Below are 16,378 nucleotides of genomic sequence, written 5' to 3'. Positions count from 1 at the left end.
CAGGTCCAGAAGCAGATGATGTAAATGATAGCAGGATAGAGTTGATAGGTCTGGAAAAAGTGGCCCCCTGACTCAGAGAAGTGCCAGGGAGGCTGGGTTTTCGAAGCACCGTGGTTTCAGTTAGGAGAAAGGGTGTGAAGGGTTTCACAATTTAGGGGTTATGGGCAGGAGAGCCGGGGGTTACATCTCTTGCCTGGTCAGATCCCCCCAGCACTGCATAGTCCACAGAGCACCGCTGGGGGGTGATTCCTGAGGGCAGACCCAGAAGTAAGCCCTGAGCACTGCCAGATGTGGCTTAAAAAAAAAAAAAAGTACAAAACCAAGCAAAATCCAACCCCTCGTCCCCGTAACAATTTAGGGATGGCTTTAGAAAGTGCTGGAAGCTAGCAGAGCTGGCTGGGAGGCGCTTGGGGGTGAGGATGGGGGTCGGCAAAGACTGGGCACTGGGAACCGGGGTGCGGGAGAGCGGCCAGCTTCCCAGGACGGCGCGGGGAGGGAGGGACCTGGGCGCCCGCTCCGCCAGGAGCTCTCCAGAAAGCCTCCAGCGACCAGAACACGCTGGGAAAAAAGGCATTTCCAGGAGCGACGAGCCGAACAGCGGGGAGCGAAGCAGAAAAAAAGGTGTGGGCCCCCCTGGAGGGGAGGCAGCGCTGTCAACGACAGACATTTTGGGTAATTCGGAGAATGACAGAACCAGACGTGTCAGGCTGGTCTTTTCGGCTGGAAAACCCAGCGGGGCCGACTGCTCGGGTTCCTTCCCCGCCCCCCCCGCCCCCACCCCGAACTCGGAGCCTGCGACATCCTTGAGGCAACCACTTCCCCGATTTCGCAGAATGGAAAAAAACGGGGCCCGCGGGAAAAGCTCGTCGCTCAAAGTCACACAAGCAGTTAGCGGCGGGCCGTGCCCGACTCCTCCCGGCGCAGGGGAGCGGCCGGCGGCGGGACGCGAGGCCCCGGCGCGGGCACCCCGGGGTGCGAGGCGGCTTCCTGGCCGCCGTCAGAGGCCCGCCCCGAGGGGAGGGGAGGGCAGGACGCGGGGGGCCTCCGTTCCCACACTCGGGTTAGGCGCGGGCCGGCCGGCAGAGGGCGCGGGGCGGCGCGGCGCTCGGCGGCCCGGGGGCGCCGGGGGTTCGCCGGGGGTTCGCCGGGGGGCGCCGGGGGGCGCCGGGGCCGGGGGCCGCCGTCCCGGCCGCGCCGTCGGAGCGCGCGCGGGTCCCGGGCGGCCGCCGAGGCCCGAGGCGCAGGGGCGGCGGCGGCGGCGGCGGCGGCGGGGCGCGGGCGGGGCGGGGCGGGGCGGGGCGCGGAGGGGGCGGGGCCGCGCGCGGGGGGCGGCGGCGGCGGCGGCCCGGGAGGAGGAGGAGGAGGAGGTGGCGGCGGTGGAGGAGGAGGAGGAGGAGGTGGCGGCGGCGGCGGTGGTGGAAGAGGAGGAGGAGGAGGAGGAGGAGGAGGAGGAGAACATGGCGGCCGCGGAGAGCGGCTGAAATGCCCGTTCCCCAGGCCCGGCGAGCGGGAGTCTGACGCGATCGGCCGAGCCCTCCCCGCAGACGGCTGCCGCGCGGCCTCGAGCGCCTGGGCCGCCCGCTGGCCGGCGGCGCCCCGAGCCGGAGCCCGAGCCCGAGCCCGAGCCCGGAGCCGGCGCCCGCTTCCTCCCGCATCCCTCCCTCCCACCCCCGCCGCGGGGACCCCTGCCCGGCAGGAGCGCGCCGGAGCGCCGCGGCGGCCCCGAGGAGCGGCGGAGGCCGCGGCGGTGGCGGGCGGGCGGGCGGGCGAGCGCGGCCCCGCGGGCGGCGGCGGCGGCGGCGGCAGGTGAGTGGCGGGCGGCGGGCGCCGAACCTTCCCGGGGGCGGGGGGGGGGACACACGCAGCTGTCACGAGCCGCGCGGCCGGCCGGGCCCCGAGGGGGCGGGGAGCCGCCGGCGCCCCCTCCGCCCCCCGCGCGCCTTCGCCTTCGCCGCGCGTCCCGGGCCCCCTCCCACTTTCCGCGACTTCGCCCGGGGCCCCGCGCGGCCGGAGGGGGCGGAGGGCGCAGCTGTCACGGGCCCCGGCGCGGGGGTGGGGGGGTGAGAACCGCGCGCGCCCCGGGGGGTTGCGGCCGCCGCCGCCGCCGCCGCCGCCGCCCGGCCGCGATCGCTCGCTCGCTCGCTCTTCGGCCCGAGGGGCGCGGGGGGAGCGGCGCCCCGAGCCCGCCGCCGCCGCCGGCGCCGCCGCCGAGAGGGGGAGCCGGAAGTCGGCGCGGGCGCCCCTCGGCCGGGCCCGGCTCGAGCGCGGTGACCTTGGCCGAGCCCGGGCGCCGGGGCGAGTCTCGCCTGCCCCGGCTGTGAAATGGGGATGCCCGCGGCGCGCCTCGGGCGCTGCGCGACCCCCGACGGCGCTGCAGGGTTCCCCCCCGGCGGCCCCCGGGCCGGCCGCCGAGGTAGCCGCGGGATCGCGCCGGCGACGTGGGGGCCCCCCTCCTTCCCGGGGGTTCGGGGGGCCGCTGGGCTGGGAAGGGGGCGGCGGACCCGCGCGCCCGGGTCCGGGCGCGGGCGGGGGCGGCGAGTCGAGCCGCGCGCGCGGGCTGAGACTCTTCGGAAGGGAAAGCGGGACCCCCCTGGGTCCCGGCATCTTCGCCACCACCCCGAGATGGTTCGGGTTGGGATTTTTTTTTCTCTCTCTCTTTCCTCTTTTAAATTTTTATAAAAGCGGCCGGGCCCTTCCCCCGGGGCTGCACACGCCGCGGTTGCTGGGTGCGGGGTGGTGGCGGGAGGGGGTTGGTGGGACGGGGACACGGCGGGCCTGACAATAAAGCCTGGCGTGCGAGGACAGCCCCGGGTGCTGTGGCTGGCTGCAGAGTTTCGTGGGGAGGCAAACTTTCACCGTGGGGGGCTCCGTGCTCCCCCTTCGCCCCTTTGCCCCCCGGCCGGGCGGCGGGGAGGGGGCAGGTGCCCTTGGGCGGAGAGGAGGGGGCCTGGGGACCGTGCGTGTTGCACGTCGCGTGTGAGGGCGGTGCATGAAGGGTCCCCGAGTGAATCGCGTGTCCCAGCACCCTCGGTGGATGCCAGGAGTAATCTCGGTGGCGATGATTTGTGGGGGCCGAGGTTTGCGCTTGGGGATGAGGAAATCGCCCCAATGTTGGTGCAGCGGGCTCTGCTGTGGACGGGGTGGATTTCAAGGGTTAACTGTGTTTGAGGTTTGTCTCCTCTTCTGGAATTGGTTGGAGGTTAGTTTCAAAAAAAAAAAAAGTTGGCCAAAGGGGCCTCTCAGCTTGTTTCACAGAAGCTGTGATGTAGTAGGAAGGGGGTCAGATTTCTTCATGTTGAGAATAATGTGCAAAGAAAAGTATTTGCTTGGGTCTTTTGGCTCACGCACTAGAAATAGTTTTGGGTTAAAGGTAGCCATGGGGCTTGATTCCACTTAATAAATGGGCGTTCAGTGAACTAGATAAAATTGTAAGTGTTTCTATTTTATCTCCTGTGCCCTGTGGAAAGGTCTAATTTGGTTTCGTGAACCTGTGCCTGAAATGTTTTCCCCTTCCATTTCTCATTCAGACTTTATCCTTTGGGATCAGTGGATCAAAACCGGGGAGGGGAGGGAAGGGGAGGGGGGACTGAAAAAAAGAAGATGGGGTTTGGAGGGAAAAGTGGAGGGGGGCTGATTGATAAGAACAGGTGTTTGATTTGGAGGGGTTAGGCATTTTCCCTGTTTATTCATTTTATTAAGCAATAATGAAGTTTGATGTTTAAATGTGCAAAACTTGAATGCCTGGTTTATAATCTCTTCCTCATTTCTTTCTGAGAAAAAAAAAATCCGTAGAATCGTGTCTATTAAATTGCTCTGTGTGTGGTTTAAGCCAAGGGAGTTTTTCAGATCTGCATTTTTTGGTGAGTGGTTTTATTGGAAAAAAATGCTTGATGGAACTAATGGTGATTGTTCCACTTAAACTGGGATTATAGACAATGCATTTTCCTCCCTCTTTCTGCCAACCGTTTTTTTGCTTCCCTCAATTCTAGGGTTTCATTTCTAGAAATCTGGGCTGGAAACAGAAGCAACAGTTTGTATAATCCCAAGAACTTGCTTACTCCAGGGAGCTGTAAGGGTAGCACCATGTGGGTGTGATAGAAAGACACTGCGACTAAAGACATTTCACTGGTGAGGGAGTCGAGGGTCAAACTTTATTTTTTGTTGGATTTCCTGTTTTCTGTGTATGTGTTAATCTTTGGGTGGGCAGAGGATTGGGTTGCTATGGTGCTGCCTGGTATATATTGTGAAAGAGCTGGCAAACTTTCATGCTTCTACTCTATAGGGATTGGTGGTAAACAGGCCTAAATAATTTAAAGATGTTCCCAGGATGGAATGTTCTCTGCATGTCCTCTTGATCCTGCTAATCCAGGGTTCAGTCTTCCCCAGGAATAAAGGCTGAGTTAAGTGATGAGGGATTGTGTAGAGGTGCTGAAAGGTGGAGCAGGTGGAGATAGGATATTGGAGCTTCCTTGGGAATCTTTTTTTCAATTAAACTATATAGATCAAAGTAGAGTTCTGTTCCAGAAAACCGGTCCTGTTTTTCCAGGGCATTTGAGTCTTCCCCCCCTTTTTTTTTTAAGGCCATCAATTTAGCATGTGTTCTCAGAGCCATTCTTTTCTTTGTATTTTTTTTTCCTTTCTGTTTTTTGGAGGGGGTGCTGAGGGGGGGGGGGCGGGGATTGGGCCTCACCTGACTCTGACTGCTCAGGGGCCATCCCTGTGGTGTGTGTGAGGGAATCAAACCTGCATCAGCACCCTATTCACCATACTTTCTCTCTCTGCCCTTTGTAATGTGTGTTTGTCTTACCCCTCAGGGAGGGCTCCTCCTTGTTTGACTATTTAGTTGCATATCTTTGGGATTTAGTTAGCTTTAAATCACCTGGCCTGATCTAGCTTTCATTTTGGGGAAAGTATGGGAGGCCAGTACCAGCACACCGCAGCTTCCCGGAGAGTCGCCTGAGGGCCTGGGTGGAGGAGGAGATTCCCCAGGATGCTCATTATCGTTTAGGCAGTGATTTTTGCCTTCTATATATTATAATCACAGGAATTCTCAGAGGGCCATCAACTGTTTTTCTGGCAGGGACCCAGAGATACTGTGGTGGTCTCCTTTTCCCATTACCTACAAATACCAGGCTCAGAGGCGAGTGTGGGAGCTGAATGACAACAGTGCACTGTGGGCTGCAGGATTGTACACATTACTCCCTGCTGTGTGCAACTTTCCTACCCACTTCTAATATTGGCCAGTGGCTTTCAACTCCCAATCGAAGGACCTGTGCTGTTTGGGGGATGCAGGGACGTTGAAAACTCACTGGATTTGATGGTAGGCAAGAACTTTTATTGCTTCTCTCTCAGGAAACCAGTCATTTAGTTCATCATTTCTCACGGAGGAGAATCTTTTTATTCTCGCTATTGGAGTAAGGATTGTCGGGAGCCTTCTTTCTTTATATTTTTTTTGTTGAGACCTGGCCTTTTCTCAACTTGGGGAGTCAGAGGCCCTAAAATCACCAGGAAGCCATACAGTTCTGGCTTGCTTCACTCAAGGAGGTATAAGGTTTAATGCTGTACAGTGTTTTGTTGGGTGCACAGCATTTGCATTAATACCGATGATAGAAATTACTGCATAATGCTTGGATAAGAGAAATTATTACCGAGGCTGGCAAACAAATCCAGCAGTGCAAGTGGAGCGGGTTGTATTCCTGCTTCCTCCCCCACAGCCCCATCTGTATCGCAGTATTTTTGAGGATTCTTGAAGTGACAGGCTTTTAGAAAAGCTGAGTAGAGTTATCATACTTTGAAGATGTACTGGCGAGACAGTACAGGAGTTCAGGTGCTTGTCTTGCCTGTGGCCAGCGGGGTTCGATGCCCACTTTTGAGTATGGTTCCTTGAGTATCTCTAGGAGTCATCCCTGACACAGAGCTTATGCCAAAACAGAAGCTATAGTCACTGGAGGGATGGTGGGAGACTTGAAATTAATCCACCTGGACACCCTCAGTTGAGGTATATTTTGATCAAATCTCTCGCACGGAGGGGTTTCAGTGCGAAGGGCTGGAAGTTTGGGTTTGCCGAGAAGTTCTGGCAATCTGACTTTTGGGAATAAAATGGCCAGTGGGTGCAGCCACAGAATCGAAATTCATCCGGTAATAGGACTGGAGCTCTGCTAGCGTGGGATTGATTCCCAGTATTCCTAGAGTGGTACTTCAGTTTTGCTCCTCTGGCTTGCAGTTTTGAGGCATTTAAGCTTTTGGCAGTGGGGCTTCAAGCTGTGGGTGGTGTCCTGCCCCTTCCAGATATTTAGTAGTTTACACTTGAACTGGCTACCCACACCAAACCTCAGGGTTTCAGGTTTAACACTGGAACGATTTCCCTGATAACTGTTGTGATATTTAACTTAAATTATGTATTAAACAACTCAGTCTGCCTAGCATGATTGTTGCAGAGTGGGGCTGAGGGGAGACATAGCTGCGCATGACTCTGCTTCACTCGGGGAGGCTGAGTGGTGGGTGCGAGATTGCACAGCCTCTCTCTGGGCATTACCAGTGACGTTTGCGTCCATGTCTTTTGACCTGAAATACCTTTAAACGGACTTCTCTCCAGTCGTGTTCGCCACTCTTGCCACACTGCCACAGCTATTGAACTCTCATTCTCTGCTCTGGAGTGGATGATATAGTGCTTGGGATCAAATCAGGGAATCCAGTACTCAGAGCATCTGCTCACTCGCCCTTTGAGCTGCTCCTAAGACTCCCAGAGTCAAGTTGGAATATTTATTTTCTCACATTTCTTATTTTTTTTGGGGGGGAGGGCACACCCAGCGATGCTCAGCGGTTACTCCCATCGTTGCACTCAGGAATTGGTCCTGGTGGTGCTGGGAGGACCATATGGGGCGCTGGGGATTGAACTTGGGCAGGCTGGCTGAGTGCAAGGCAAGCACCCCGCTTGCTGTACTACCTCTCTAGTCCCCATTTCTCACTTTTTTCTAATGTAAGTCTATCACACTCTAATCCATCTTCAGAATGCCTGATTGTTTTCTTCGGAATTGCTCGCTTTGCTGTTGCCCTGCACTCTGTACACAAGAGTCATACCGAGTCTGGGCCCCAGATTCTTCACTAGGGGAGCATGTTACTCTGATTTCATGTTTCTCTTTAGATAAAATTTTATGATTTGTTTATAGCTGTTTGCCTGTGTACACTTGCCTTTCCAGTTTGTCCTACACATGAATGCTGACAAAACTCTCCTAGGGACTGGCGAGACAGTACAGGAGTTCAGGTGCTTGTCTTGCCTGTGGCCAGCGGGGTTCGATGCCCACTTTTGAGTATGGTTCCTTGAGTATCTCTAGGAGTCATCCCTGACACAGAGCCAGGAAAAAGCCCTGAGCACAGCCAGCTCTGACCCCCAAACCCGACCAAACCACCAAACAAAAAACCATGTTTCTAACTTTTTTTCTATTATTGTTTTCAGTAGAGATTCTCTGCAGACAAGTTTATCATTTAAACTGGTCTTGTATTTCTCATTCCAGAAAATTTGTGGCAGATGGCATATGTAGAAATACTTTGTAAACTGTAAAGTGCTGCATAAGTGAAGAAAGTATTATAATTGCAAGAAAATAACTTCTTCGATTTTACATGTTTTTTATTTTCTTCTGCTTCCTTTTTCTCTGTGTTCCCTTGACCTTCAAAAAACAGTCAAACTGGTATTTTGCTAGATAGTTTAATTTTATCACTCCCATTCCATCAGTAACTCACTTTGTTCTAGATAACAGATTTCTTTCTTTGAATCAGATTCTCTTTTTAGTATATACTGAATTGGTGTTCTTAATTAGATTGAAAAATCCTTGGGACAGCACGAACCATATCATTTAGATTAAAGGGACCTCAGAATTTAATGACAGTTTTCTTAATGTTGTATCTGAGAAGACTAGAGCAAATATAGTCATTTTTATGGCTCAGATCCGGGTTCGATTCCTCCGCCCCTCTCGGAGAGCCCGGCAAGCTACCGAGAGTATCCTGCCCACATGGCAGAGCCTGGCAAACTATCCATGATGTATTCGACATGCCAAACATAGTAACAACAAGTCTCACAATGGAGACGTTACTGGGCCCACTCGAGCAAATCGATGAACAACGGGAGGACAGTGCTACAGTGCTATTCAGGCGAGAACCCAGGGATTTGGCTTCCTGATTTGTTTCTGAGAGTTGGTAGCTTATATTTGAAAATGTTACAAGGAGATTTGAAGCATTCTAAGAATTCTAATAAGCTTTTTTTCTTCTTTTTTTAGGTGCTGGGGATTCTACCAGGGCTTCTCCTACCAAGCCTCATTCCCCAGACCCCACTTTCTCATAAGTTTTTGAGTTGTGGATAAGCTAAGAGAGAAGGAGTATTTTTATTTTCTGGTCAAAACTTGGCAAATATTGCAAAAAGACATTAATTTGGAGTGAACTAAGACTGCTCTTTATGGCTACAGAAATGGGCTGGGTAGAGAGAGCTCCAGTAGAGCACGTGCCTTGCTTCTGTGGGGTGTGGGGAAGGGGCTGAGTTCTATTCTTGCCCCATCAGCATCCCGGGTACTGAGCACCAGCCCGAGGGGCTTAGCAGCAAACTGTCAGTCCTGTGCCCCAGGTGAAGCCCCTGTGGAAACACAAGACAGAATAACTACAGGCAGGCCTGGAGAAATGTCTGCGTTTCTCGTGTGGCTTTTACTTAGCAAATATTTGAGTGCGCTCTCCAAGACACACTGTACTGGGGTACTGTGTCAGCTCTGCCAGTTAGGTTTTGTGAAGGAGAAAGAAGGCTCACGGAGGCTAAGTGGTGGGTGTAAGATTGCACAGCCTCTCTCTGGGCATTACTAGTGAGTGACGTTGGCTTCAATGTCTTTTGACCTGAAATACCTTTAAACGAACTTCTTCATGCCTTTAAACTGCCACACTTGCCACATTGCCACAGCTATTCACCTTCCATTCTCTGCTCTGGAGTGGCGGGGTGGGGGGGGGGGGGGGGGAATGCCCGAGATCCTGTTGCTTGGCTCTCCTAGGATGCAGGAGCCAGACATAACAGTTATTAAATGAAAATGTCGCTTTAAGATTTTTGTGTTGTATCTGGTGTCACCTTTGTACTTTAGTAATGTTGATACTTTGGTGCTTCTATCTGGGTAAACTTATCTTTGAGTGGTTGGTTTTGGATCTTAGTAATAAAATTCTAATGCCTCATTTTGTTGGTCTTTAAATATCGAAAACTATGGTTGGTGTTGGATTTTAGTAATAAAATTCTGCCTCATGTGTTGTTGGTCTTTACATATCTGAAGTTTAGGGTTGTTAGCTTTTTCACCCTCTGGAATAAATTGCTTGGTCATTCTGTTTCCAAATTTATTTGCCTATATGAGTAAAATAGCTACATGCTTTTATTGGCAAGCATAGATTTGATTAACAGCCAAAGATATCCTTTTGTGAATGTGTATATATAAAGATATCGTATCATATTTAATCAGATAAATGAAGGATAAAATGCCCTTGATTTTTTTTTCCACACCTGGCTGTTCTCAGGGCTTGCTTCTGGCTCTGCCCTCAGGGCTCACTGCTGGCAGTGCTCCGGGGACTGTATGGGGTGCTGGGGATCAAGCCCAGGTTGGCCACGTGCCAAGCACACACTGTGCCCACTGGCCCCTTGCTTTCTAAAAGTGCCTTCAATGTTATGCAGGCTTCCCTTTGGTGAGTTAGTTTGGAGAAAAGTAGAGAAAAGGCACTTGTTCGGCAAAGGTTGTCATACCTTCCTGTCCGTTCCAGGTGGGACAAGAAGTCTTGAATTGAATTTCTAAGTAGCCACTCAGTCATTAATTCAAGACATCGTTATATGAGTGCCTACTTTATTCAAGGTGTCTGTTGTTAAAGGTAAAGGTAAAGGTAAAGGTAGGGAAATTAAACAATGAGATATAGGTCCTGTTCTTAAGAAGATTATGACCTAAGAGAGGTGATAAGACAAACACACAAATGCCTCTGAGAGAATTGAAAGTGACAGGCACTGTGAGAGAAGGACTAAAATAGTACCTTGAGGAATCGGGAGGTGGAGCAATTAATTTTTATTTGAGAGGGATCAGAGCAAGTTTCATGCAAGGTTTGTTGGTAGATAAAAACATGAATGACAGACTGGGGATGTGGCTTCAAGAAGTGGGGGGAGGGAGAGGGGGGAAGGGGGGAGAGAATATCATGGAAGTCAGGTGTAATTCCCCTATAATTGAAAGCAAAGAGAACAATGTATTTAGGAAAATTAAATAGCAAAGATGAAAGGATAAAAAAACTTGGGTTTACTTTGGGTGTAATGAGACAGTGCAGGAGCAAGGCTTTCTACCTGGAGAGAGGTGATGGAATTTCTATAACTGAATGAAATAGGAGGAAATTCCAGCTTTCCTAATTTACATGGCTCTTTTTGGGGCAGGACTTTGCTCCTTAAATCTTGTGCTTTCCAGTTTTTGGAAGTGATTCCATCTGTAAGGATTACCAAACTCAGAGTGTAATTCATTACTGCTTATATATGTTTGAGAACAGACTGCAGTTTTTCTATCTGAAAGAAAAATGTTCTTATTTGTGTGTGCATGTGTGTGCGCACGTGGCATGCATGCATACAGGGACAGGGGTTTGAAAAGGACTGTCACCGTTAATTTGTATGGACTTAAAATAAGTTTTTTTTTGAAGGACCAGAGAGCTAATACAGGGAGTAGGACATTGGTTTTGCATCTGGCCAGCCCAGATTTGATCCTCAGTACCTCATATGCTCCCCGCCAAAGACTGCCAGGAGTGATCCCTGAGTGCAGAGCCAGGAGTAAGCCCTGAGTCTGCCTGGTGTGTGTCTCCCACATTTCAAAATAAAATAAAAATAAAATCATTTTAGATCCCCAAAATAACCTAGTATGAAATAGGAATCTTACGAATTTTGAATAGAATTGAGTATTTTATATATGCATGTATGAAATATATATAAATATATAAAATATATGCATATATATTTTAATAGTTTACTCCTTGCCCCTTTTATTTTTAAAACAGAAGTTGTTTATTATGGGTTGCTTAGGGTGGGAACCACACCCTGCTGTGTTCAATGGTTATTCCTGGCTTTATGCTCAGGATGGGCAGGAGCCATAGCACAGTGGGTAAGGTGGTTGCCTTGCACGCGGTCAGCCCGAGTTCAATTCCTCTGCCCCTCTCGGAGAGCCCGGCAAGCTACCGAGAGTATCTCACCCGCACGACAAAGCCTGGCAAGCTCCCTGTGACATATTCGATATGCCAGAAATAGTAACAACAAATTGTTGTGAGATGTTACTGGTGGCCGCTCAAGCAAATGGATGAACGATGGGAGGACAGTGCTACAGTGCGATGCTCAGAATGACCCCTGGTGGTACTCATGCTAGAGACCAGATGAAACTGGGGTTAGCCCCATGCAAGGCAAGGACTTTACCCTTGTGCTATCTCTCAGGCCCCTGCAGTAGCCATTTTTAAAAGTACCATTTATCAGTTGGTAGTAAGATGATGCAGTAGACTTTTTTTTTAACATGAAAAAATGTCCTCTCCTCTCCTCGTCTTAGTACATCTCTCAGGTAAAATGGGACCTGCAAAACCCTGGCATTCAATGTAGTCTGTGATTTCCTACACTGTTTACCTTGTGCCTTGCTTACAAAGGATTTAAGATGGGAACCATTATGGAAAGAGTCTTGGACCTTGCTCCAGCGGTGTCTGATACTTGACTGACCTGCTGGCCAAAGGAACACTTGAGGATACAGGGTTGAAGACAATAAATGGTGCAGAATCTGCTGCAGATTGTCTTTTGCCAAACTGCTAGTAATTCAGAGATGGCTACAGTACAGTTAAAGTATCTTTAAGATGAAGTCTTTCAAATTTAGATAAAGTGCAAGGGAAATTGGTTGGAAGGCACCTTTGACCCTTGGGAGCCAGGCACTTTCAGAGCTCTGGTCTCTACAGTAGAGTTTACATAAAACTGAGAAAAGAAAAAAAAATATGAGTGGTTTTATAAGGAAGCTGTTTTACGTTCAATCTATCATGATTTTTTTGTAGTTTAATGGGCCTTGAATCTTAGAATTTTTAATGTAGATTCCTGATATTCATTTTTTGTATCACAACAGAATGTGCATGCAGGGTTTGTTTGTTTGTTTGATTTTTGGTGGGGAGAGGGTTTGGGTCACATCTGGTAGTGGTTGGAAGCTACCTCTGGGTCTGTGTGAGGGGGTCACTCGCCGTGGGGTCACTCACTGTGGTGTTTGCGCGACCACGCAGTGCTGGGGATTGATTCTGGCCCCCTGCATGCAACACGTGTGCTCCAGCCCACGGAACTGTCTTTCTGGCCTGATGATGGTAAACTCCTAACAGTGACGCAAAAAGCCACCACCTTTCAAAATGAAATAAAGTGTCATGATTACTGAATATGAAATTTGGAAATATTTCCATCAAAATTAGATTTAATTCCTGTATTGTGTCAGTTAAGTTTAAGAACTTTTTTATGTACACTTAAACTTGAAAATAAGCTGTATTTTAGAATATAATGCCTTGTAAAAGAGGCATTTTGTTGGCTTTGAGCCCACCTGCTAAAAATTTAGGCAGTGCCATCTGATTAGTTTGTAAGAACAACTGAGTATTATTGGGAAATACAGAAATGTATTAATTTTAGTAAAAAAATGCATGAACGGTAAATGGAATTGAAAATTGAAGGTCATGTTTTATTCTGTATTAAAAATTGATGTATTTCCTTTGGCTTTACTCATCTTTATAAAGTGTGTCTTTTGGCCAAGATAGCCATTAAAATCAGAGGAAATAGTTATTATAAAATTTAACTGAATTTAGAACCAGATCTTCAAATTTCTGTATTACAAAATGTAAGTGCCAAATTAAAAAGTTAACAAACCATGCACAATCACATTATTGTCACCCTAAATGGTGATGTAAGAGTATCACTTAGAATACAGTGCTGTTATCATTAGTCAGTAAAATACATGTTTAAAAATTCCATGTGGTTTTTGGCCAGGAGATAATCCAGGGAATAGGGCACCCAACCCTGGTTTGGTCCCTGATGCCACCTGGGGTTCCCTTGGAGGCCCCTACCAACACCAGGTGTGACTGAGTCCCCCCACCTCCTCATTTTCTTAGGTCCTAGCACAATCCGTCTAGCTGGGAGGCCTCTAGCTCCTCTGAGCACTGCTTGGGAGGCCTCCATAAAAACATCATTTTTTATTTGAGTTTTCTTATAAATTTCTAGTTTTTGTATGCTTTTTACAAGGTAAATATTATTAATTGGTATGCAATGTATATAAAGTATATATCATCTTCAAAAAACCTTATACATTGGGAAGTAACTGATAAAAATGGTTATGTTTTGTGGACCGCACCCTGGGGTGCTCAAGTGGTTGTTCCTGATGGGATTCAGGGGATCCTACTGTTGATTTTTGGGGTACCATGCAGTATCAGGATCATACCTGGGCCCGCTGTATGCAAAACATGCCCTCAACCCAGTGAGCTATCTCTCCAGCCTGGCTATTATTGTTTTATCATTGGATCCATAATTATGGAATTTAAGGACGAAAAGACTCTCAGTAGGCTTAGAAGTCTGTGACATGATGTGTAAAACCATGTGAGTCTATGAATTTCTTTGGGGAGAGGGCTCTGTTGCTTTCACCAAATTCTCAGTGGTCCATGACCTCCCCAGAGGTTCAGAACCTCTGTTGTTAAGGACTTGGACCTCAATAACTCCATTCATTCAGTTTTACACTCTTGCCAAGTTTAATGGATGTATCTGATGTCATTACTCAAGCCTGCAGTATGACTGGATTTTCAGTCTGTTTTTCCATTTTGCAATAGATATGATTGCAGTGCCTTTGGCCTTTACAGATGTTTGAGTTCTATCTATTTGTTGCACAATTGCCTGACCTTCATCACTTGGTGGCTCTCAATATTATTTCTCACCTCTAACCCTCCAACTCCCAATAAAAAAGAGTGGACCTTTGATGTGTAGAGACTGCAACAGATATACTTGTGTAAAAACACACAGGACCAATTCAAGTATAGGCAGGCTGAAAATCACAGTTGCGGCTTTATTTTGTTTTAATGTATCACTGTCATTGTCACTGTCCTTTCTTGTTCATGGATTTGCTTGGGGCCCAGTAATGTTTCCATTGTGAGACTTGTTGTTACTGTGTTTGGCATATGAATACAGAACGGGGAGCTTGCCAGGTCTTAATTTATATTTTATTTTATATTTTATTTGTCTTTGGATCACACCTAGCAGTCCTTGGGGACTACTCCTGGTTCTGTGTTTAGTAGGCACTCTTGGCAGTTCTCAGGACCACATGATGTCAGGAATTGAACCCAAGCCTCCTGCATGCAAAGCATGCACCCAGCCTGTTGAACTATATCTCAGGTCCTTGCAGTGTTTTTAACCACTTAATAGCATCTCAGTCGTGGCTTTCTAGAGTCCATGGGGTTTGATTTTTTTATGACATGACATAAAAAAAACTAAGCAGAAAGACTTTCTAAGTTTCATCAGCGTTTTACATCTGTTTCCTTTCTTTCTCACTGTCAGCTCTAATTTGGGTCTAAATATTGCAATAGTATCTAAAATGGTCTCACTGTTCCCAGTAAGTTCCTTCTTAGGTTGATCCAAAATTTTGCCTTGAAATAATCATTTAAGTTCTTAATTTACTTTGCTTAAAGCCTTCGATGACTTCTTATTATAAAATTATTTGTGGCCAGGGATGTAGCTCAGTGGTACAGTATTTGTCTTGCATGTGTGATGCTCTGGGTTCAGTCTCCAGTACTGAGAGGTGGGGGATCAGGGGAAGATTTTTTAGTCCCCTCTCATCATCTCTCTTCCTCTTTCCCTCCTTCTTCTCACCATCTTTCCCTCCCATTTTCTCTCTCTTTCCCTCAAGTAAATTCTCCCTTGCTCCCATCCCATCCCCCACTTTTCTCACCCTACCTCCTTCCTCCCTCCCTCCTTCACCCACAGCAGTGCTCAGGGACCTGGGGCCACAAGCTGGCAGTGTTCTACCTGGTGGGCCCTATGATACTGGAGGTGGGGGGTTGTTGTGAAGGCGGGGGTTGGGGGCGTGGGGGTGGGGGGAAGGAGACCAAGTCCGCCCCCCCCACCCCCCACAGTGCCCAAGGGCCATGTGGTGATGAGGATTGAATTTAAGGCCTTGCACGCTACCACTTGAGCTGTCTGCCTTCTCAACCTGTTATTTATTTTCGGGGTCACGCCCATTGATGCTCAGGGGTTACTCCTGGCTCTGCACTCAGGAACTGAGCTCTTGGCGGTGCTTGGGAACTGAACTTGGGTCGACCATGTACAAGGTAAATGCCCTTTCTGCTGTACTATCCTCTGGCTTTCCAGTGTCTATCACACCTACCTGCTTTTCTGGTCTATTTCCCATTAGTCTCCTGCAATAAATTGTTTGAAATAAAATTGTCAGTTTACTCTCCCTGAAATTCTCTTGGGCTTCTCTATTCCTACCCCTTTACATATTCCTTTTCTGAAATGTCTCCCATTTTCCTGGACTGTACCTCTTATAATGTCTGCCCCTCCTTTAAAGCATAGCTCTTCTTCCACTTCTATCACTAAGTATTGAGACTATAAAATTTGGAAGCAGTCTCTTCCTTCTCTGAATTCTTTTCATATCTGTTTCACTTATTCATTTGAGACTTTTATTGCCTTACCCTGCAAAGAAATATTTGCTTTTGTATGTTCTCTTTTCCAGATTGGGTATGAGAATGGCAAAAGGGGATCCTGTTTTATACTTGATTTTCTCTGAAATGTCTTATGAATATTCAAATATTTTATCTCCTAATTGGGGCTCTGAGGGCCTGGAGGCCTCTGCCAGCAGAACTTGCCCAACCAGGTAGAACAGTTCAGTGCTGGAGCCTTGAGGATGCAGTGATTCTTGCAAGGTCCTGTGCTGACAGGGACCACAAGGGCCACCCTGGTGTTGCTTGGGGACCTCTAGAGCTATATCTTATGATGCTGTGGGGTGGGTCGGGCCTGTGGGGCTGGAATTGAACTAAGGTCTCAGGCGTGTGTGTCTCTAATCCCTAGGCACTCTTCCCAGCCCCAAATCTTTTGTATTTTTAAGTCATTAATTCATAATGCTTATTTCATATACTTAGCAGAAATACTTTTATATGCTTGTTTGTTATGTTCACATATAATATCCAAGAATAATAGAAAATATGTTAGTTATTAACTGAGATACATGGGCATTTCTCTAGCAGTAATTATTTTGAGCACTTTCTTGATATGTGTTTATTACTATGTTTGCTCATTTCTGTTTTCAATGTGTCCTTTGCTGCCTGCCATATTGTAGGTTACAGAAGGTAATCTACATTATGATATTAA

The 16,378-nt window shown here is 48.7% G+C and overlaps 1 protein-coding gene across 6 annotated transcripts in view; it reads left to right on the top strand.

The window, feature by feature from the left end:
* The first annotated feature begins 2,209 nt into the window (after positions 1-2,209).
* The window catches only part of NCOA1 (nuclear receptor coactivator 1), a 227,458-nt gene continuing 213,289 nt past the window's right edge, over positions 2,210-16,378 (top strand). For 3 of the 6 annotated variants that reach the window (XM_056128695.1, XM_056128735.1, XM_056128729.1), the window contains exon 1: positions 4,001-4,128. The gene's annotated coding sequence lies outside the window, so the exon portion shown is untranslated. Of the gene's footprint in view, positions 2,414-2,957; positions 3,066-4,000; positions 4,129-16,378 lie in introns of those variants that run through there. The other 3 variants (XM_056128705.1, XM_056128714.1, XM_056128723.1) reach the window with 3 other exon arrangements.

Source organism: Sorex fumeus, unplaced genomic scaffold (assembly GCF_029834395.1).
Source record: "Sorex fumeus unplaced genomic scaffold, SorFum_2.1 ptg000006l, whole genome shotgun sequence".
Lineage (NCBI taxonomy): Eukaryota > Metazoa > Chordata > Mammalia > Eulipotyphla > Soricidae > Sorex > Sorex fumeus.
The sequence above is the reverse complement of the archived record's forward strand: the minus strand, read 5'-3'. Positions and strand labels throughout refer to the sequence as shown.